This window comes from Varroa destructor, unplaced genomic scaffold, assembly GCF_002443255.2.
Source record: "Varroa destructor unplaced genomic scaffold, Vdes_3.0 BEIS01000007.1, whole genome shotgun sequence".
NCBI classification, from domain to species: Eukaryota; Metazoa; Arthropoda; class Arachnida; order Mesostigmata; family Varroidae; genus Varroa; species Varroa destructor.
Genome location: NW_019211460.1, coordinates 27,923,379 through 27,947,682, shown reverse-complemented (window position 1 = coordinate 27,947,682; position 24,304 = coordinate 27,923,379). Strand labels below are relative to the sequence as shown.

General features: G+C 38.4%; 1 long non-coding RNA gene across 1 annotated transcript; it reads left to right on the top strand.

The window, feature by feature from the left end:
- The first annotated feature begins 14,533 nt into the window (after positions 1-14,533).
- Positions 14,534-18,365, top strand: LOC147754530 (uncharacterized). The gene is made up of 3 exons (XR_015317473.1): positions 14,534-14,820; positions 17,174-17,285; positions 18,310-18,365. It is a non-coding gene; the product is annotated as an uncharacterized LOC147754530 (long non-coding RNA).
- The last annotated feature ends 5,939 nt before the right edge of the window (positions 18,366-24,304 follow it).

Here is a 24,304-nt window from a genome sequence, read left to right as displayed (position 1 = left end):
CTGTAGATAGGGCAAGTTCTCTAAATCGCATATGTAAAATAAGATACGCACTTTGTAATAAAAAAAAAACAAACAAACAGATTGTTTATAGCATACTAGTTAAAATGGAAATAACAAAATTCCATGGGTATCTGATGTTAATATTTTCAAAACCAACCACTAAAACCGTGCTTCATGTTTAGTAAAGGATGTGAACAATTTTGAACTCAGCGATCCCGGTGATTGCTTACTATACACCGGGAGCGCTGAGTTCAGCAGGACTAAAAATGTACTACGAAGCAAAAATTAATACACTTTTTTTTTTAGTACTTCATGTTTTAGCACGATTGGCAAGAAACTCACATGGTCGAATTGGACGCCTATTGCAAGAAGGTCCAGGACGCTGCCTCCATTACTCTACCATGCTTCGCTTAGCACACGGTTCGATTGCGTACAAAGTACATTCAGTTTTATTAGCTTGAATACTCGGCCCCGCTTTTTGTAGCACATTTACTGGTTGTGCGATTCGTAAAAAAGCGGTTGCGGAAGTTGTGAACGAACGCTTTCCCATCAGCTCCAATAAAAAATACGTTAAAGCTAATACGAAGTTCATAATTGACAGAAATAGTTAGGGTGCTTAAGGAACCACTAATGAAAGCACAGAATAAGAACGGAGCGAGTGTCCAACTTAGAGTGTAGGAAAACGATGAAGTACTTTCGAAGGCGGTCATCGTACTACGTATGAAATACGTACATACATACATACATACATACAAACCGATAACGGAACACAGCGAAGGACAGAAAAGAATGCTCATGGATGGGTGAAAAGGGAAGTCGCCCTGTCATGACAATGGCTTTTAGGGTTTTATCAGGACTTGTATTTATGAGGTTTCAACAAAATCCGTACGGGAATATAGGCCCCCAGGTTAAGAGAATATTGAATTGCGACTAAAAAGTCACGGCTCAAATCGGTTTCAAACTCTGGGAGCTATGGAATCTAAATCAAAAGTGCTTATCCGCGATAGTTTGGAATGATCAGCTCGGAACATTTAGATATAAGTTTTTGGCCCATTAAAAATAGCAACTGACGTAAGTGGCCACAGAAGTCGTAAAATATTTCTTTTGTGAGAATCAGATTTTTTTTCGATCTTAATTGTTCTGATTAATCGTGATCTAATATACTGCAATTTATGTTATTATGTCTGAATTGTTGTTACTAGTCTTTATTTATAACCTGGCTTGTTAATGGAGCTTGGCTATTGTTTTTTAATTATTGCAGCGCTAGAATGAAAACTGCAAGTGATATTATATGTACAAAAAAAAGTAATTACTTGTTTTTTTTTTTGTGATTCTTAGGGCTAAAAGGTACAGGACTATATGCTAGTTATCTTGCCAACTCTGTCCTACGTAATTTTGCCTTAATGAAGTTTGTAATTACATTGCGGGAACGTCTATAGTACCGTGTTGTGGGCTCTTCCTTGAAATATATTGCGTTTTAGGGTCATCTAAAAAACGTCAGCATCACACGATTCTAGAATTCCCAAGTTAACATGGCTAAACTTGAGAACTTTAGGTTGCGTATTGGAAATTAAGACGATGAATTGGTCTACACCTTAGTAACATGGTTGCGTGGGAATTTTAATCCTCTTATAAAGGACCGAATTTTGTTCAATAAAGAAGTTCGTTGTATCAGAAAAATTGTTCTCCGCATATCCGCAGTGATAATTGAGCATGGCTATAGTCCCATTCGCTTACGATCTAGATTCTTACGCATGCGTCCATTTCGTGATATGCCAAAAAAGCGCGTTTTCCGTTCTGTCACCAAGTGGTTTCTGTTTGGGTTGGTCACGATCAATGGAATTTGCTGCAGAGTGTACATTGATATGTACGTGGATTTGCGAAAGAGAAGCATCGGCGAACTTACATATGCTGCCGCGCGGTAACCAACAGGAGAGGAGTCACCCGTTCTCAAAAGAACCAGCGTCTCCGGTTTGGTTCTAGACGCGACACCATACAGCCTTTCGAAACACAGATTCGTACATAAAAGGTTCGTGCAGTTAAAGAGGCCTGTTTTTCATATCGAAATTTCAATTCTTGACATAGATCCATAATTGCAGCCTTCGACATTCAGGTTTTCGTCACCACAGTGGTTCCCGACTTGACACCATTCTCGCAATTTTTTATGATATTGTTAATTATTTACACTTCAATAACTTATTATTCTTGTATTAGTAATAATAAGAATACGAAACTAGATGTACAGGTTAGGTATACATAATCGAGGTCAGGAACGTTGGCTAGTCGTAGATTAGGCTCCCTAGTAAATTTCTTTTTAACGTCAATCGAAATTTAGCTCGTTGGATCCTCTGGATCAGTTCTTACACATTGGCGTTTCGTGTATTACGGGCCCCTGACGATTTTTAGCAATAAACCTGTTCGACTGCAGTACGAGTGTGTCTACCTCTTTTGATATTTGCGTTACCGCATTCACTGTAGCCTTTTCAGTAATGTCCTGTGACTCTATCGTCGTTGATAGACGTTCCTTGACTTGTGCCATAACTACTGGTATGAGAGAGTTCAATGATTCGCCAGGAACCCAAGTGACGATCACTGCGCATAGAAGTGTTTCACTTTCATCGTTTGCTCGTATATGGACACAAACTTCTCCACCCTTAGCTTGGCTTCGTCGTTTTAATGGGGATATTCGAAGTTGATTTAATGAGTCCACTAAATACTGACATTCACAGGGAGGGTTTTTTTGTCGAATAGTTACAGTAGCGCCAATCGGTAGACCAACACGCCAATCAAAATTCCAGCGTCGATGAACGAGATTACTGATTTTAATCTTATAGCCATTTAAAAAATCGACCGTTATCGAAATAAGTTGAAAGTTATTTTCCTGAGCACGGAGATCTAAAACATTCATTAGTGTATTTATCTCCTGATCGAAGCTGGGATGTGGATCCTCCATTAACTGTGGCCTGCCCCACGTTTGTGCCCGGCGGAACAACTCTTGAATGTTTTTATCTTTAGAACAGCCCAATAACACTTCAAGATAGTCAATAGCGACATTCATATATTCGTGAAATTCGCATACAGGCGGCGCGTTCGGATCCCGAACATCGATGTAAATTTTATCAGGATCTAGTTGCTTGCGTTGGGTCATTTTTGAAGCATCTTGATCTTGAAAATGTGATCTTGAAAGTTTGGCGAAAGCTATTGTCCACGCTTTGGTCCATTTTGCTCTGTAGTGCCATCGCGGCATCGCTTGTTTATCACCTGAACGGGGTTTGCGTTCTTAAATGAATCGTATCACTGATCCAGTCCTTAGATAGTCAAACGTCAAGTAATTTAGGTTTTTGGGTGTTTTTCTCTCGGGATGCCCAAATTTTGTTTTTTTCCATAACTGATACTGTATCGTAGCAATCTATTTCCAGCTAAAGCTCTCGTCGGTTAAAGAAACTAGTTGAGAAGTCTAATTGCAAACAAATACTTGTTACACAGCCTAACTCTATATAAGTAAGTGATTTTTATATGTGCGCATTTATGTGTACAGAATTTCGTATCGATTCGACTGTCAAAAGGAAAGCAGCTTTGGAGGACAATAGGCTGCATAAGAGCCTATGCGAAAACGCACAGATACTTTATATTCAGTAACACGTTTATATAAATATAACATTAGTATAATAGCGTTGATTATTAGTGCAGTGTTTTTATCGATTAAGGATGAAATGTTTCCAATTCAGTAAACAAATGAAGCTGTTCCTTTAGAATAACAGTCGCAAACATCTTTCGAAGCATAAAGCAGCTAATATGACGTTCTGTAGGCTTCAACTGCCATTCTAACTGCCATATCTAACGGTTCTGAGTCAATTTTTCATTACTAACATGATGCAACTTTTATTAAACCCAGTTTCGTATTTTGCCTTGACCATGATCCCTTACCCCATGCTTGACATAATCAAAAGAATTAATTATCAATGTTATTTGACGAATGATAGTCCCAGATCTCAGAATCGAACGAGTACGATGTAAACGTCTACGGACCAATTTTCACAAATGTGCAGTGGTACTATAAAATAATCTACATTCGACTCCGCAGTAAAAATCCATGTAGAAAAAGAGGTGAGAAATATAAAAATTCCTTTTCCCGTTTGGTATCTTAAGATTGCTCGTATTGACCCCTATAGCCTAATAGAGTCCTGCTGAGTAAAAGCACCGCGGCCAATCGTGGAAGTGATAGCTGTTTCTCTAAAATTCTGTGCCTTCTGTGCCCAAGATAATACCTAAATAGGACTATCTAGCTTAAAAATTGAACTGCGTAGACCGGCGACGATTGGTGGCATTTTCGTTTACCTCACGTCATTTATGAGGGTTGCTGTGAGCAGTATTAGCAAACGTGCACGTTAATATGAAGATTCAGGTAAACACAGAACAACTTAAGAAAAAAATTACGTACCCAAAGCAAAACAGTTAACGAATTTTTTCATTGATGACGTCACTTACTATAAATCTAGCCTTGGCCATTTTACGTGTGAAAGTTCGAAAAAAACAGAGAATACGGTTCAATTCTATAAGAAAAGGCTATTTCTCAGATATAGACTGCTCGCTTAAACCAGAATTGTGCCTACGGTAGCATAATAATGGAATCGTAAACCACTGCTCTGGCGATCTAATTCTAAATCAATTATTATTAATATTATCATTAAAACAAGAACATTTTAAGGTCAGTTTGCTCATGCTTGCGTATTAAAATTAAGCTACCAAGGAAGTACTATACGATTTACGTAATATTAGGTTTTCGGATAGCGGACTTATGCCCGGCAACGTTCGATTCCAATTTCGTTGTGTGATCTATCCATTCAGATTATGGTAGTGTACGTATCCTGTCAACTAAGTATTAAAAATAAGAAATCATTAAAACTATTAGGCCAGGTAGCGAACCCATCGAGGGTGTAAATTAGAAATCACAGAATACTTACGTAAAACCCTTTTAGGACTGCATTATTCGTTAGCATGTGTTCCGCTTCAATTCAAGCATATGTTGAACAGCAATCGACACGGAAATTTCGGTGATAAATTACGGTAAAAAACGACTAAACTAATATCTGTCTTCCTATTAAACAAGTCCAGTTACCTCGTTTACAGGGTGTAGGTCAGAAAAAGCTCTATAGCTATTTATTTTATTTCTGTGATAAATTATTAGCTAAGCCGAAAACACTTTCAAACTATTAGTTCGAACTATTAATTGTTCCGATAATTAAAAAAAACAAGGCTGATACTACAAAAAAAAAACGTCGTATACAGTACAACATAGGACCCAGCACTTATTTCAGCTATAGGAACCATCGTAACAACTAAATATCGCTCGTATAATTCGGGCCATCCCTACTGAATCTGTAGATCGTGACCTTCCCAAGCTAATCCTGCTTTAGGAATACATAGAGGTTGAACAGACCATATATTCTGTTTGCAAAATCTACTTTGGAACTTCACACTGGAAAGTCTTACTCAGATCGTTTTTATTTATTATTTCACACTTAGCTCCGTGTAATATATTACTATTTTTTACTAATACGGTCAACTCAGAAATCACCCGCGCAAATAAAAACGATCGACAGCATTATTCATGTGTTAACCGCTTGGAAATTCTTCCCTGAGTAGGAATATTGTGATGTTGTGATTACATGTTATTTATGTCAAGCAGAGTTTGTTATAATTATGTGCTAAGAATTGTCACTAATATTATATAATATGATTACGTAAAATAAATAAGATTTGCTTTCATCCATAACATTATACAATTCAACTTTGTTATCCTCCTTCGCGTCCCGTAATAATGAGTCGAAATCAGCTCAATACAGAATAATAAGACGTGACATACGTGTTTCTCAGTTAAGTATAATAATTCATAGTAGGGTCATTATTAAAATAAATTGGGAGTACTAACGTAAATTCATCATTGATGCAGTAGTAACAGGAAAAACCTGTAAACAATAGTTACTCGAATTATTGCGTGTTAGCGTGACGTACGTCACGCTGTCCATTTCGGTTCGATACGCAGTTTTAACGACGCGTAAGGTTCTCTTCCTGACTAGGTTATTGACGCGTTTGTTAGGTGTCATTGTTAAAGGTACTCGTGTTTTACCGCTACTTCCTGTATACGTATTACCTGCCACAGTGCGCGCATATAATGCCTACGTAGTGGATACTAGGCTTTTCGTAACACACTTCTGCATATGAAGAATTGGTTTATTTCTGCGTCTTTTGAAGTGCGAGTGTATGCCTGGGACTTTTCAGACAAGAAGTTAGCCTTGATAAAGATTTCATGTGTGGCTTCGTCGACTTCGAAGGAATGGCGGTGTGATCTTGGAATAGCTTGGTAGTTTCGTGGGACGGGTAAGGACTAGTGTTACGTATCAGAAGCAATGTTACGTTCGATGCGACCAAATTGTCCATAAATTGCGATGCCCGTCTTATTAAAGGCGGTACAGAATCCCAACGTGGTGCGGACTAAGAAGGAAATGCCGTTCCCTTCGCCACTGAATAGGTAAAAGGCAATTTTTTTTTTATTTGAAGACGAAGCCGCTGTTTTGAAAAATCTTTGTGTTGTCAACAAAAAACCCGCTGTGCGATCCTTCCGTAAGTATTTGATTAATCACTCTAGTTAGAACGCAGCTGAGCTTCCAGGGCGATACGTGGCTGTCATTGGAATTCGTTTCAATCGCTGAGCTCACACAGATATTTTAGGCGCGACAGATGTGCGGTGAAAGCTAAATCTTACATCTTTTAATTTTTCGGCCTATTTTCAAACATCGAAGATCTTGACAGAGGCACTTTTATAGCTGTGTGGGAATCATGCTTCCCCTACAGGAGGACATATGTTGAAGCTTAGTAGGGCTTAACCTGTAGATGACCTCTGTAGGGCTCCGTCGCCAGTTAACAACAACATCTGCAATACAGCTACCCTGAACGTTAACGTATACACACTTCGCCTAAATAACTATAAAAACCACTTACTTATACTGTACAGATATATGTTTGTGTTGATGTAGAAACTCCTTCGCTTTGCAACCTGCGCTGTTCAGTTTACTATTGCTATTCTTATATTGGAATATCCTCCTGGCGATATTTGCGATCAATGCAACCGGAGTGGTGCCTGTTTCTCTTCTGTCGAAGATCGAGATTCGAGGCCTATGGACGCGTCCGGATAGATAAAGAGCTGCGACAATGCTTACCGAATTCGGGTACGCGACTCGTTAATATCGTTTAAATCCTCTTTGATATTATATAATGGCTATAATTCGTCTCTAGAATGTTTCTCTGTTGTTGTTAAGCGATCGTTGTTGCTGTGCAAGGTTAAGACAGTTAGGAGTGTTCCGGTGTCACTTTCAGAGAGCCCTAAAATAAAGCGGACAGAAACCCAAAAGGCTTATTTATTAGCCGGGAGTTGACTACTAAGAGAATATTGAAGGCGACAAAAGTAGCTGTAGAACAACTTCTATTGGATTCTATTTCTCGAATTGGTTTACGCCGGCGATCGTACCACCCTTCATTGCGAGGACTTTATAGAGGGTACTGAAATCGAATGGTACATATGTGCTAAAACATTTTTACGATAATCGCTATAGTAAGAATATAACGCTTGTTAGATAGTCAATGCATGCCGAGAATGTGTCCACAATTTTATCCTTATAAGTTATTTTCGTACGACTAATTTGAATTACGTTAATATATCTGTTAATACAATATGTGAAATGTTAATATATGTGATTTTTGTATAGACGATTTTCCGTTGGCGACCGTGCATCCTGGACGTGGAGCATGGATCTGTTTATCTATCTATCTATCTGTCTAGATAAATCATCTAAAAACGTTCAACGAAAAACAGCGTAGGCTTTCAAAGCTTGCTTACGAATGAAACACTCTCCGAGAGATTTGCCTTTGATTATTCAATATGTAAATAAAACGTCTGTTTTTTTTAGTCTCGTTGGCCGTCTACCTCGATGCAACGCATGAAATTGATTTCGCGTCAGACACCAGAGCCGCTTGCCTATAACAGACACATCCGTATACCGTTAGCCCCGTGTTAAGTAAATTCAATAGTATCTTATACCGTACGGTATCGAAAATTAAAATGGTTAATTGATTAATATAAATATGCGCACGAAGTGCGTGTAGGTACCTGCTGTGGAAAAGCGAGAGGCTTTTACAAAGGTAGATGGGCTTTTATTATGTCTTGTGGCACCCATGGGTATCTTTGCTATAAAGCTAAGAAGCACTGTTACGGAGCAATATAGAAGCTAACAATTTCGAGCAAGACGACGTAAAATTAATTCGTTCATTGTAACCCATATATCAATTGACCAGCGGTAGACCTCTGTATGATTTCATCCATGCCTACAGCTGGTTCGTCATCAACCAGATTCGATTTGCCGGTATATCTCCTTGCGGTAATGCATGTCGAGTAAATGGACAAAAGATAGTCGACCGCTGTTGCTATTTTCAAATGATTCCGACTGAATATATATGGACCGGTCCCAGTAAATTGCAGCCAAGTTAACCTCATTCAAATAGTAATAGTTTGAATAGTGAAAGTTTGCTTTTTAAAAGCTCCATTGCTTTTTACTTTAACTTACGTGTAGCGTGGAAAAGCGATCCTTCAAGAGGTCACCCTTCACCGGCGTCTTTGTCGTATACGGCACGCCCATCGAGCGCTAGATTTCAACCTTAACTTAACACCAACGATAATGATCTAAAACGCCAATCCAATATAACCAATTTTGGAATCCAAACTTGAGGTGACATTTGGGGATTTATCTGATATAATTAATTAGTAGTGTACTATTTGCATGCGATAAAAAATTTTAAATGTTTGCAAGAGCATTTATAACTAAATACATACATGTATGTCCTGCTGGACGTTTGGACATACATTCGATCATTTTCCACACCCGGGCTCGACTTGGCCTTCGATCGGACGCCTCGGCGACGTCTGTTGGCCGACTTAGCGGGGTTGGCTTATCCTAACAGTGGCTTAGGCCAGTAGGAATAGATACAGTAGGTGCCACATGTAGGTAGCGCATGCACATTTAGCTTAGATGCTGTATATGGACCTGCGCTCTTGCCGGTAACTTCTTGAAGAGTTAGTTGGTAATTGGATCTGCGTTTTACGTTGTGACAGTGTGAATTGGACGTCGCTTCCCGTCTAAGACAAAATGGCGATGTTTTCCGCCCTCGAAAAGGGCATGTCAGTAGCTTTGCAGCTATGGGCATCTACAGTGCCTTGGTGTGTCTGGTTCGTTACGCCTTATTCCATTATTATTGTTACAATGTAAGTGTAGTAGATATCGTAATAATATATGTACGCATCGTTGTTATCAATACGTCCGTATTTGTATATGTTATGCTGCGTAAAAGAACATACATTTTCCAGATTGACAAATGCAACTTGACAATGATAGAATAAGCGGTTGTACGGAGTAACAAAGTTTTAAATATCCAAACATTCGAGTAAGTCGTATTTACTTATTTAAGCGTAGTTTATTGAATGGGTACAAGTCAGATGTTGTTGATTGCCATTATTGGGCCAGTTTATTTAATTTGTTACAACTCGGAAAATGGACGCTTTCCGAAGTGGTTCTATTTTTTCGTCCGTAACTGTTAAACGCAGGTTTTTATGTGAGATCGCTGCATGTGAAGAAAAATTCAATCGGATTTAAGGTGACGGCCTCGATTCATGAGAGAAAAGAGATTATTTGATCCAATTTAGGATATACCCAAATGGGTTATAATAAAGAAACAATTACCTATTGAATCCATAGATTCTTCCGATTCGTTTAAAGATTAAGGCTCTAGGTCCTGCTAACTCTCTTATCAGTCGCTGAATTTTGGAGAGCAGCGTTAAGCTTCACACTCGTTAAAGGCCAGAGAACCGAGCATCTTCACTTCGATACATAATAATTAGTGAACGGGTGTTACCGGTCAACTAGTACTTATACGATACTGTTACTGTCATTGTTACAATGCTAGTCGAAATTTTTCGCTCGCATAACATATCGCGCCTCCTGATGCACGACCGTGCAGAAATTGAACGAGTTTTATATTTTTGTGGTTACGCATGCCCGTCATCAGTGTTCCTTTACGGTGTAATAACAGACCAACGGATATGTAAAACATCGGTTGGAAATTGTCTATTTTTCCTTACCTAACGCGTGTACCAAACAACCCTGAAGCTCAGTTTTCTGGATGCTGAACCTTCTGCTGATACTCAAATACAATACATGTGATGCGAAAAAAAAAAAAAAAAATGCATCAACAGTAGAAACATCGCACTCAGCTTGGAGTTGAATCGTGAGACATTCGATTCGTTGTGAAGCTCAACGGAAAAATAGCAGATACCCTTGAAGCATTTTTACTATATTTGCTTTTCGCTTCCATATAAGTATGGTGTTCCTCTAAAATGGAGCTGTTAATTTCTAACTGATCTTTTTAATGGTCCCTAGCCGGTGGCTGGCCTTACTCATTATTGATACGCGCCTAGATACAACACAGCAAGTATGTTAGAGTACTGTTTTCAATGTCGCAGTTATGATATGAGCAAGGAAGTGAGTGAAACTTGGCTTGTAGCTGCTAAACGGTATCGCATAAAAAATAGTTGAATAATAATGAACGTTTTATATATTGACACGTGTTCTAGTCGTAAGTGTCAAGCTAAATATAAAAGGTGTTTAATTTATGTAATGCTATTGCAGCTTCACGAGAAAAAACATTTCTGAAATGTGTAATATATTTTTGAGGAGCCTCATCTAGAACAGAATCTTAGATTATTTGAAAGTTAATAACAAATTTCGTTTATTCGCTCTTTTATATTGTTTTTTATTTGCTGTGGTTCTATTCTACAGGGTTTGTTGTTGTTGTTGTTGTTGTTATCGTCGTGTTTGCACAGAGAGTTATTTTTATCGAGTTTGGGCTCTAAAGCCAGGTATGTATATGCACTCAACACCAGTTACTAGCATTAATACGCATAGAATCCGTCTTAGGCTTATTTCGCTTTCAGGGGAAGTTATTTGTGTACACCTGTTATCGTCCGTCCGACATTCGAATGCTCGAAATCAGTTAGGTGATACGGTAAGAAGTTAATGTTACACCGTGTGGTGAAATGCGCATACATATTAACTGTGACAGAATTCGATTTGAGAAATGAAGTTGAAGTCGTGCGTTTTCGCGAGACTGTAAATTGGCGCACGGTTTGAATCGTTGGCCATAACGCGGGTGTCGCTGCTGTAGCCTAGTATCACTAATTAAGTCTGCAGGTGATCGGTTTACCATCAGGATCAACTTCAGTGCTCATTTGCGCCTGACTGTCACTAACTCATCCCAAGTTTCCGCACGACGAATACGACTGTAAGGCCAGCCAACACCTTAACTAATGCACTACATTGAGTTGTTATCGAAAAGTATTAGTATTTAAAATAAAAGTGAACATGTAACATATTAGTAGACTAAATACGTCACAATGTTATCGATGGTCTTCTGTTATTTTTCAAGTGACGACATAATTCCACCGATGTAGAACTTGTGTGATTTCTGGGCGAAAAGTTGCCACTTCCCCTTTCTCCACTGAATCTGCACTAACATCCTTTAGGAGGTTTTTCACAGATCTAAAGAGATGATAGACTGGTGGAACGAAACCTGAACTATACGGGCAATTGACGAGGATTTCCCATTTAAGTTCTCTCAACTTTTCCGGGAAACTAAATATGTGTGTGTGTGTGACCATTACGGTAGAAGACGACGTCTCTATCTGTTCAGTAATTCCAGCCGATTTCATTCAATGGCTTTTGTGCTATTTGCAGTATGAGTCCGATTCGAGCGTTGTGTAATCAGCGGCAATTCATAATGCACGATTCCTTTCCCGTGCTTCGCTAGACATTAGGTGCCATCTTCTCTGGCGTCAGGCTAAGCCTTGTCACAGATTGTGCAGCACATTTTGATACTTTAGCTATTTATTTCCATATTATTTTCGTATACCGTCCGCTTTTTATCATACATGATCAATCGCTTCGAGAATGGATCGACCCCGTTGCTACCCTGTAAAGTTTGGCAGGTAACAATAAAATCAAGTAAATGATTTTGCGTCAGTTCGTATCGTATTCAAATACGGAAGCTTGTTTTTTGGTAGCCAATTCTCTTCGAATTGCCTAGAACAGTCTAGTGGTAAGCTCCTTGGTGATGCTATCGCATCGGAACTTCTGGGTGCAAAAAGCGACAAAGCCGTATTTGTGCTGTTGTTTTGTTTTCTTCTTGCTTTTGATAACGCACGTTGACCATAAACGGCACAGATTTCTTTACGGACCTATGCCGCATTTGCGTCTTCGTCGTAATCAGCTTGTAGAATGTACCGAATCTTTATGGCTATTTTACATATGTTCAAGGCGCTCCATTTTGCATCAACGTCGACACCCCTGTGACTCGTCTTATCTAAGATATGCGATTTAAAAAAGTCATTCATCCAATATGTTCAACCCAAAATTTATGACCCTTTGTAAAAATGCTACTCAATAATGATTATCTTCCCGCTGTCATAAGTGACGTCATCTGTTCTATCAGCTCAGCTCAGCTTTATTGGACTGGCAAGCCACTCAGTCAATTTGGACTCACGAAGGCGTATTGTAGCCCCTTGCTACGAGGCGTTACGATAGTATTTTTCAGATTCGGAGCTTAGGGGCATTAGTTAACGCTGTAGCATAAACGGTTTTGACAACCTATGTGGCAGGAGCATTCCACTGAATTATGCCACGTAATCCGATTATAGTCTGCCAGATTGATTTTCGATAGAGTATCATCCTGCTAGAAAATTTTTATGTAGACGCAGAAATCGTACTTTTACGTCTCAAGAGGATTACCATTGAAATGAGATGGCTATTGTAATTTTTATTTTTAGTAATTGTAGAACGTTGCATAGTTAGGCTCGAAATGAGACATTTTTTTCTAGTAAAACCATTTTTGTACACGTTGTTTCTATCTATGTATACAGGAACATATCGAATGCATTCAGGGCCAGATATGAAAGAGATCTAATTTATAGCTTTCGTGAGACCATACGCTTATCTAACGCTAGACAGACAGAAGGTGAAGCGGTATATAGGCACGACTGAGGATGTCTTAAGACTTTCATTGCCTATGTAGTCACGATACCACACCGAAAATTGTCACGTAGCGACAGTTGGGAAGATGCTAGTATATGAACCCGGTTCCTGTGTGGTAACCTGTTTCCTCGTTGAACTTAGCAACATATTAGGTTATCCAGGTTTGAAATAGTCCGTAACTAGAAAATAGCTATTTAAAGCAACGTTCAACGTAATGTCGAACTCAAAACACGTACGTCAGTGCATGAACGAAGCCCCAAACCGATTGAACTTCATCTGCCTTCGGACATTAATATGCATCCATTGTGAAATTAGCCCTTAGGTAAACAGCTTAATAACAATGCAATGATGCTCAATTATGTTAAAATGAGCACAGTTTTTCAAAGATATTCGGTAGTCTTACCGAAAATCTGCTAATATTCTTAAGGAAAGGTTCCGCAGCGAGCTTTTTTGTGCTTTTCACTTCGTTCCGTGATATTCAGTTATTTTAAGCCAAAAGACATGAGAGGGTTGTAGTCGAGTGGTCATGCACGCCTAGGGCAAAATGCTTACACGCAAGTAGTACGCTCGGATACATCCAAAGCCATATCGAGTAACTCGAGACTAATACAAATCAAGTTAAATTCTTGTTTACTTAAGATACTGCATCCATGTGGCGCTCTAACTTTCTAGCCGATTCTATAACACGTGACCGATGTTTCACATTAAAATGAAATCTTGTGCAATAGATCTTTGAGGATAGGCTGTTCGTATCCCAAAAAACAAATGGCCGTGGTATAGAAATAAATTCCGAGAGAGATCCCTTGTACAGTCATAATCATATTTGTCAGCAAAGACAATTATGGACGACACAATGAGCACTTCTATCTCTATAATCGTAGATTTAATTTTTACTTTCTAATTCGTAAGTACACCACGTTACTAGAAAACACTCTGTTTGAGAGAGGCGCGTGTAGAGCTGATAAGGCAAGTAACCTGGATCTGCTGGAAACGGCAGATGCGGCTGAGCAGACCATAAGCTTCTGAAGGCCAAGCTCCTGGAGGTCTATAAACGAAAGGCAAAAAAGATTGACATGATTCTCCATTTAGGGAAGGAGAAAATACTGCCAGAACTAAACTTATATTTCTATCACTCTCCTACCAAAGATTGCAGCTTAAGATAAAAATATGTCGTTGCTGAATTACCGTTATTGCCAAGCGAACGAATTATTGAAGGCACATTTTTTGAGTGCTTCAATGAAAAAAAACTGTTTAGCGGCGTCTGGAAGCCGACATATACGTATCGAAAATTTGCTAAACCATACGGTAATGTTCTATACCCTTTTTTTCTCCTTTTGATCGTAATAATCTTAATAAAAATGTAATAATGAATAGGAGGTACAAAGTATGATTGAGCACAAAGCTCAAGTGCAAACTAAACTTGAGGCTAAAGGCGTCGAAGCAGAGAGGGCCATTGAAATGTCGGAGCGTGAAGTTCGTGTGTATTGTTCTCAGCGGTCGTTGGCGGCAATTCATGAACGTTTGGACGAACAAAAGACGTTAGTCGAGGAAGCTAAACAGAGGAAAGCCGCTGAAAAGATTGCTACTGCCGAAAGCCATCGCCCAGAAGCACAAGAATCTTTGCCTGGACACCTACAGCAAGCGACCGAACGCAGTGACTATCACAGACGCTCCGATGCAACTAATAGTAAGTAGAAGTAAGGATTAACGTAGTAGTATATCAGCGACCATTGTTCCTCCCGAATAGGTAAACGATAAGAAAGGACTGAGAATATATAACAGATACTCGAAGTGTCAAAACCAATGCAAATTGCTGGAGAAAAGTCAACGCATGAGCATCGTATGACAGATATGGGTCAGTGTTCCTTTGATGCTTGCATCTCTCTAACTTTACTGGGATGTTTTGATAAGTTGTATACTGCGTTTAAGATGCAATGCGTTCGATGCAAACAAACAGTGAATGCTTGAAAAGATTTCATTTACTCAGCGTAGTTCGTGATGCCTACATGGCCCGATTGTTCCTTGTCGATTGTTGTACTGCATAGTTACTTAATATTGCTAATCGTTCGATAGAATAAAATCGTTTAGGTAGGCTATTCGTTTTGGTAGATGCTCAAATAGGATTTTTAGGATGCACAACCCTAAATGTATTGTACCTAAATGAAAAAAGACCTTTACAGTTTGAGCTCGAAGAAGGAGCAATGTCAACAAAAATGGTATTACCATAGATTTCTCATGGCTTTTACCAATCGGTTCGTCCGCTAAGATGCATTTTTCTCTTGTAGGTTACATTAGTATTGGCCTGTATACTGTAAGAGATATCTATGTTCCTATTTTTTTTTATTTAGACGTATTATGATACTGTTTGCATAAGGTATTCTTCTAAAGTCGGTGATGAAGATCAAAGGGAAATACTTAATCTATCTAGCTTTCTTATTATCAAGCTTTACAAAAAATGTTTGATTTTTTTTTGCATTTTCATTTTATCGTTAGGCTCTAGTCTATATTGTATTGTTATCAGTTAAATCTGTGTGTTTGTGGGTGAGGACTTTTGGAGGCCTGTAGTTGCTCCAAAACATTATGCGGAAGAGTAAAATAGGAGGGTTTACAGGTAGGCGCTAATCAATAGGTATAATTGTTTTTTGTTGCTTGTTTATTTTTAATATTCGACCCCTTCGTATAAAACGACATTTCGAGAATAGCAGTGACTTTTTTTAATGTTTCGGAAGAATAGGATACAAAACAAATGTTTGTATTTGTTGTCGTTGCGCGCATAGGATTTAGATTTAAGCACGTATCATAAGCGTACGTTACCAAGAAAAGAAGACCATGTAGCTTTAGGGTGCCATACTCAAACATTACACATATCTAACTTGGCCTACTAATTAAAATTGTGTAAGCCTTTTGAATGTCATTAAATTGATACGGCACAAAGAATACTCGATGAGCCGCATATTGAATTGAATAATTCTTCAATATATTTCATTTCAATAAAATAAAAGGTATTTATAATACTTTAATGGACTATTTATTTGTATGCATTGTGTCATACCCTTTGCGTCAATATGACACTATGGTTTAATGGTGGTCATTAATCTGGTCCGCGGACCAGTTGCGCGTTTCACGCAGACATCTATCCGATGCGGGTCGTGCCGTCTGCCAACACAAATATCGTGACCAGTCAGATGGGTATACTGATTACAGACAATACCGATCATCTCGTAAGTCTTAGTGAATCGGTGTTTGGATGATCTTATTATTCTTTTGGTTCCGATATTGTGGCGTTTGAGTTTATAGAGTTTTAGAAAATATCTTATGGTATGGGCCATTAAGAAAAGAAAAAAAAGTAGACTCTGCAGATGAAACTTTACTTTTTGCACTGCAGTGCAACAGTGGCCTGACAAGAAACAATTCTATTATAATTCAAGGAATTAATTAATCTTATCCTTAACTTAGATAAAAAAAAGGACGAGCTTTTTTTTCTTATAGTCGAAATAGTCTTTGTTTCAAATGTAAAGGAATCTTAGCAGTTACACGGCGAGGATCTCTAATCGAGCCGAACTTTTTTACAAACATAACTTCTAAACCCGGAAGTCCCGTTGATGAGAACAGAAAAAATACTCATTGCGCGTGCTGACTCAGCACAATATAGACTGTCGAACTTACCGACAATAGTGAAAACGTGAGCCAAGACTCTGCGGATAATAATCATGATTGCCTACTCTATGACGACATGTCTATCGAGCTCTATCTGTGTCGTGTAAGCGAGGAATCAGGTTAATATATAAAACCATTAGCATTTGTACTTCGAGAAATATCTTCGACGCAAATGATATATTTCATCATTTGCGACGAAGATATTTCTCAATTTTTTTAAAAGATCTATACTGGCTGGCAGCAATCGGCAACATATTTGAGAATCAATCTAGCTAACCATACCGATACTAACACCAAACAATTGTAAGAAGGATTAGAAACGTAAACAACTAAAATGGCTCCCAGCAGAATTGTTCTTCTGTTTCCTTTTTATCTTTTACAAGCATGATGCAGTTGTATACGACGGAACAGAAACGATCGGTGCTTGACTGGATGTGAGTGCGTCGTCAACAGCGTGCCCGTTATTCCGCTACGTTTTTTGAACAAAAATCCAAGGTATTCCTATATACCAAACTGTTTCAAGTTCGTATAAGAGAACTTACGAGATATGACTGTTTTAAGTCGTGTCTCGAGTCGTACGTTTAGTGTGCAGAAAATAACTTTATTTGCCAAAACAGATCTGCTTTGGCAAATAAAGCGACCTAACCAAGCCGCTAGTCGGGTATAATATGGTCGTCATATTTTATAATACTCAAAGCATTCTCTCTCCGACAAACCAAGATATGCCAACGACCGTGATTAAATTATGTTTACAGTAATAAAAATCAATTTATTTGCATCGTTGTTGTATACCGGACGGTAATATGCACACAAGTCAATACTCTAAAGAAAGCTGTAACTAGGTCACGCAATTGTTAGTAAGAGTTAATTTCCTTATGACTCAAATTTTCTGTCAGGCCATGTATTTTAGCGTTTCATGAAGTCGTCTTATACTATATCGATATATAGTATAAGATATGGTATAAGTATAGTATTATATATCCGGATACAGCCGAGCGGACCATATGACACACTGGCGGCCGAACATGGGACGCTGGACGATGCTTTGATTGTCTTCTTTTTTGGTTGGCTTTCATAGAACATTGCATGATAAACAGAAGTCTCTGCTAACGCCTCTGATTGTGGACTACAAGAAAAAGCCGCCGGTGGAATTGACATCAAAAACCAGTTTTTATGTCATAGTCCTTTCGCGCTTGCTACCTCTACACACACATACAAATATAAATATGTCTTAATGAGACGTAGAGTTTTGTTAAGGGGGCAAAACGGTAACGGCGCTTTTCTAAAGCAAACATTTTCAGCGTCTGAAATTCAACCATCAATACAGTTCAATAAAGTTATAACAAGGTACAACTACATGAAGCGCCACGATTGTATATAGCAACTTAATAGAAATAATTATATAGCTTAAAGGCAAAGGTCGGTTTTATGTCATATAGGAAGCTATAGCAAGGACCCCGATGCTAAATAAGGAGACATGCGTTCGTTGCACTAACACTGTCTGCTGTCATTTCTATAGCTCTACGGAAATGCGAAAGAACCATGGATAGTGGATGATGTCAGTGGTGAAGCCGGAGGTTCCATGATGGAACTTTAAATAAATAACTTGTACAATAGATAAAGTCGATAGTCATTGATACAGGGATAAGAAGTTTCTTTTTGAAGCAGTTTTTTTTGCACCGCCGAGATAATACCTTTTTATATCGACGTAAATATCTTGGACAAATTGAGTCTTTATGCCTATTGCTACATGTTGGTACTGTTTGCATTAATTATATAATGTTATAGCTCTATTCACATTTATACGATGCCAGAACTCTCATATTAAACCACTTAATAGGTTTCGCTAAGTCATGCTAGTATGTAAATGACAGGACCTAACGCACGCTTAAATCATCTTTAGAGCATGATGCTTAAAAAGGCACGTACCAAAAAAGACACGAAAGCGTGACCTAAGTCGAATGTGAACAAGGGAACATGTACGTTCATTTCTTGCCTTCTCCCTACTTCATGTCTAGGGCGGATCTCGGTCGTCAAAGATATTCTATTACCCCAAAAAGGGTCATTAGCATGAATTGGCTACTTAAACCGGCCGAGATTGTAACGCAAATTAAGGTCAGGTGGAAATTGACACGTTCAGCTTTAACTAGCTATCGCGATTCACCTTTTCCTCAACGTTAAGGTAATCTGTGAATTTGTACAAGATGTATTAGCGGTATTAGGTTCGAGATGCCTTTCAACGACAGGAAAAGCTGCTCGAGGCTACTAAAAATGTTATTTTTTACAACGTATTTTTTCGTGAATAGTTCCTATTTTTCTTAATTTGTCAATTACGAAAGCAGTACTTGCGATATGAAGTCATAGCCGTATGATCGGGCGGCAAGCCGCAACGCGTACTCGCAGCTTGAGCGCGAAGAGGTTACGTGTATACCGGTTACTTGCCGGCTTGATTCCCATTTTACTGTATTTGTGTTATGACAACCACAGGCCGCAACTTAATATACTCCCGATATTTGAATATTAAGGTAATGTTTCGGAAAAAATCGAGAGAAACACGTACCAAAGTACGTATCGTATGGCGAGGCTGGGTTTACGATAGAGTGCAGCGACTGACAGCTCCATTAAGCATAGGCAGCTGCAACAAAAGCGAGCTGGTGAAAAAAATATATGAAAATGACCAGATGTGGTATAGAGCATAATTCTATGTATAGTTTGTTCGTAGTAATGCTCGGAGAGGATGCGTCTAGGAGGATTACTATGAGATTTCAACTACCAACCAGATTGTTTCTTATCACGATCAGGATCGTATAGAACAGTGTCAGTTATCCCCATGAAAAGGTACCTTCAAAAGATACCATGTTCATACAGTTTCATAAAGTCAAATTTTTGTACCATAATACTGTATAGCACTTAATGACCTCTCTGGAATGATGCCATCAGTTATTCCTGCTGTATATGTATGATGTTATACAACCGTTAATAATATCCTTAAATGCCATGGATGTCAAGTGACGTATGATTAAGCGACATGAAAAAAGATGTCATTCTGAGGGGCTGAAAGGGTCTTTCTCTGTACTATATATATATATATATATATATAGTACAGATACAGCCACAACGTTTTATCACCATATGACATATGGTTTCTTTTTAGAATTGTAGTAAGAAAAATGCTACCCGTATGTGTAACTGACAAAACTGGGTTAACAACTGATTGCGTTAATAGTCCCTTAGGGCCTGATTATAAAACCTTTTGAATCAATCGGACTGGGCGGTGGTCTGATAAATATCCCAATGTAAATGAATCGTCCCAATAAGCCTCTTGAACGAACGAACCACAAGAGTCAAAGTCTGTTGCTATTTATATTACTTATTTATTATATAAGTAATATCGGCAAAATGATGACTAGACGTTACTTGCGGTTTCTGAAGATCCTCGCGGGACCCCGCTGTAAGTACCTGTTGATCGTCCTGATCACCTTGGCAGTGGAATAATCGTACCAATTTGATACTGCAAACAACCGGCCTACTAAAGCGTAGTTTCATCAAGAACGAACCGGAACTTTTTAATCAGCTTCTATTCATATATACTCGCAGGGTTTCCAAAGACGTTATAGCAAACAATTACAACAAGCTATTTTTTTCAATGGTATCTATATAAAAAACTATTCAACACCTACTAACATTTCCAAAAATGCACGTGCTCAGCAGTGCTTTTATCTACTTCGAAAAACTATAGCTGCGTTATAGGCATTTGTGATTCAACTTCTAGTTTTTAACCCAGTTTATCTATTAGGATCGTATCACCGGCAGTGCTTGAATGAGCGGTTCTGTTTATAACTGGTGGAATCGAATACGCGAAAATGCCTTAATTTTCGTATCAATGAATGCCAGGTTCTATCTGACATTATCCTTTGTGCATCATCGCACTCAGAACATCGCTTGAGTCAGCAGATATCCTAGTGAGCGCTTACCACCAGCCTTCAATGCAAAAATTTCATATTCAATCATTAATTGATCTTTTCCAACGTATCGTTACTAGGTGGATTAACTTTTGATAAATGCAATTCATAATATAAAAATGCAATGCATAATATAAAAAAAATAACCATTTAATAGACATAATCTCTCAACCCCGTCCGAAAGCTCTCGCTAGATGCGCGTCTCGAGCCAGTCATTTTTTCATTTGTTATCCAGTGAGAGGTAGCTGACGAAAACGATGTAAATGGGGCTTAAGTCATCATTAACATGTAAAAAATGTACTTTTATCACTTTTAATATAAGATTCCTTTATTACATATATGCGTGTAGTATATCTAAAAACGCCATTCTTTTTCTAAATGTCAGCCATGACACAATCTCTTCGTGTAGTAGAAGTGTGTGTGATTTCTGAGCGTTCTTGTTAATATACGTCCAGAACACGGTTGTAATTAGAAGGCGTCAATTAGAATTATATATTTAGTATACAATGTATGTTACTCGGTTTCGGATTTACTTCGAACCGATCATTGAACTTCCTTCAAATGTTCTGCCAAGTAGATTTTCTGTGTCAAGCCACTAGGAACCCTCCGACCACGATATTACAATAAAAAAAATCTGCAGATTACTTGCTATCTGATGCTTTATCGGCGTAAATCAAGATTCAAATACAGTTTCGACCCCCACTCGCCGGCCACCTATGCTTACGTTGGAAGTCCCCCAAGTAGCTGAAGCGATAAATTCTCTGAGGAAAATTGTGTGTCCTTTCGAATACTATAGGCGTTGTACATTTCACGTCTTTAGTATCAAACGCCCAAATATTTCGTCGAAATCGTCAGTATCTCTGGAAAACAAAAAACGTTTTCTGAATTACCCTCGTCCATGAAATTATCACATAGTATTTTCTAACAACAAATTCGCTACTGCTGTTCATTTGTTTTCTCTGCAGTTTCTGCTACAATTTATTGCAATGTTTTTAGCCGGGATGCCTCGCTTCTGCATAAGAGAACCAGCTTAGAGCATAACAGTAGAAGGATGCTTACAACATGTCTCGGTGATTCGGTCAGACAAAGCCAACCGTGGGTGTACGTATGACCTAGCTCCGAAATTTCCACATTTATAAAGCGACTAGTTCTAAGTGGGCGATAAAGCACAAGTATTGGCTGTTCACCTTTTTATTTTAGTGTACTATTTTAGTGTAAAATCTTTCTGACAGAGTAGCTTTCTTATTAATGTCCTGCCACAACCTAGGTAGTAGAATAAATAGTCCCAATTTAGTAGCAGGACTTTTGAAATGAAACAAGCCGACGGCCTTCATGAATCACCTGCGTTAGATAACAAATAAAGCAGAAGTGTGTTGACGAAAAGATATATACGCTTTCTTAATGGAGATTGCTGCGGAAAATAAATAAATACGTGCCTAGAATACTTAACCGCTTGCGGTTCGCGCTAAGATGCAATGATGCATCACAAAAGAGCGAGAAAGACAACATTAAGTTTTAAGGCGTTGCTACGACGAATGCTGCCTTTGCACGATTTCTTTGTCAAGGAAGCGAAAGTAATGGTGAACGATTGTGGGAAGCGGGTAGCTGGCGACGCCACATCGTCGTGTGTAGTCAGCATATATTCCTAGATCTCTCCTCGAAAAGGTTTACCATGACATACTCCTGCGCTACTATAAGCTCAGAAAACATCTTGGCCCCGGTTCAACTGAGAAGCTTTCCGGTAGTCAAACTCCCAGAACGAATTCTGTCGTAAATGTGCGGTTTTTTTTCTTTCACGAAGTAACTATATCGAGTACATAAGTTCATATGAAGGATTTTTCAATCTTTTTTGCCCAACGCTTTATAAGCTTTCCTTTGTGGCTTTCCGCAGAATTATACATTTCTATATACATAAACATTGTTGTCGATTAACACTTAATTAATATAAAACTATCAGCCGATTAGAGTCATGGCCTGACTGATGATATCTTCTATAGACGGAAGACTATTCTATAAAGCATTGTATTTTCGGCTCATTTCTGCTAGTTCTGCCTAGTCAGAACACAGTTGATTACAAAAGGTGCTATGGCCCGACGACAGCGTTCACCAGCTGTACTAATACGACGCTTAATTGCGACCCTCTGAGCAGAGATCTATCAACCGTTAACATGACATCGAAGTTCAGTCTTTACAGGGTACGTATATAACTTAAAAACTACGCAAGGTACATATGTTATTGCAAACGCAGGCTTTGTTTAACGTTATGCTATCAGTCTAAGAGAACTAACTGCTTAAAGTTAAAGTATCAATATATTCAATTAGAAAGTTTATATTATTGTATATAAAATTGAGTGAGATCAACGGTATACATACAAAATTGCAAAATATAATGACCAAATTAAAAAAAAAATTGTTTTTTAAACCAGTTCTTTTTAGTTAAGATCACCTTCATTATAAATGTCTCAGATATGGTTATAGGTAAGTGCTAATTTCTTTTCAATGATCTTCCACTAGTAGATCCGAATGCAATAGGAGTTAACGGCAACCTGAAGGTAAATGCAGTCGCTGTAAGCGAAAACGTCAGGGACGGTAATAATAATCGCGCAGCACGGGTTATTACCTAATATATTTTAAACCATTATAAATATTTTAAATAATATTTAAAACTTCTCCATTTTTAGCGCTTATTCCCTTCGCGTCAGAAATCTGCCTACAATAGAAAATCAAACTTTTCTGTCAGTGCTCTCTATCCTTTCGGTTAAACGAATGAAGTTTATCAGTCATTTCAACCCTCAGCTTGTGACGGAAGGGAAAATTGTCCGATAGCTCTTTGCCATACTTATAGAGAGTGATGGTACATGTAAAGAAAAGGTTAGCGGGCGATATCTTCGATCAGTCTAACCAAACCGATATATCTTATGTATGTAGAAAATTCTACTAGAGAGTATTGTTACGTTAATTGGCGAGATGGTAAGTGCGCTTTTGCTGGTAACGCTATGAATCTTGCAATCACGTCAAGTTACATTCGGATACCAGTCTGCGAACTTTGAAATACCCACGGAACTGGATAAACGATCGCCGGCGGAGGATTCGCGCGATGTTGTTTTTGACGTTGGACCGCTATTTTTACGGAAATGCTTCTCACATTTTTACCAGTTACTGTACGATTGCTTTCAAAGTGTTCTATCGTAGAATATAGTTTAAGATCATGGTCCCAAACATCTAACGGCCTAGTGTTCAAATTTTACTAGATTACCGCAGATATTATATAGTAAGGATAAGAAACTTGGATGTAGGTATGTTTTCGCATACAGATAGTTATACACCAATGTAAATCCTAGCACAGCGTTCTTTTACAGACTTCACAGGGTATTAATATCTCAGCGATTGCATGCAAAAAATAAAAGGTGTAAAAGTTTCATAGATTTAATATCGCATGTAGTTCTGCGCGAACATTAGCTAAAACTTGATATGGTTTAGAAGCTAACCTTTATTCTCTTTAATTACAGAGAGTTTTTGAATGAAGGGCTTTTTCCGTAAGAAAACGAGATT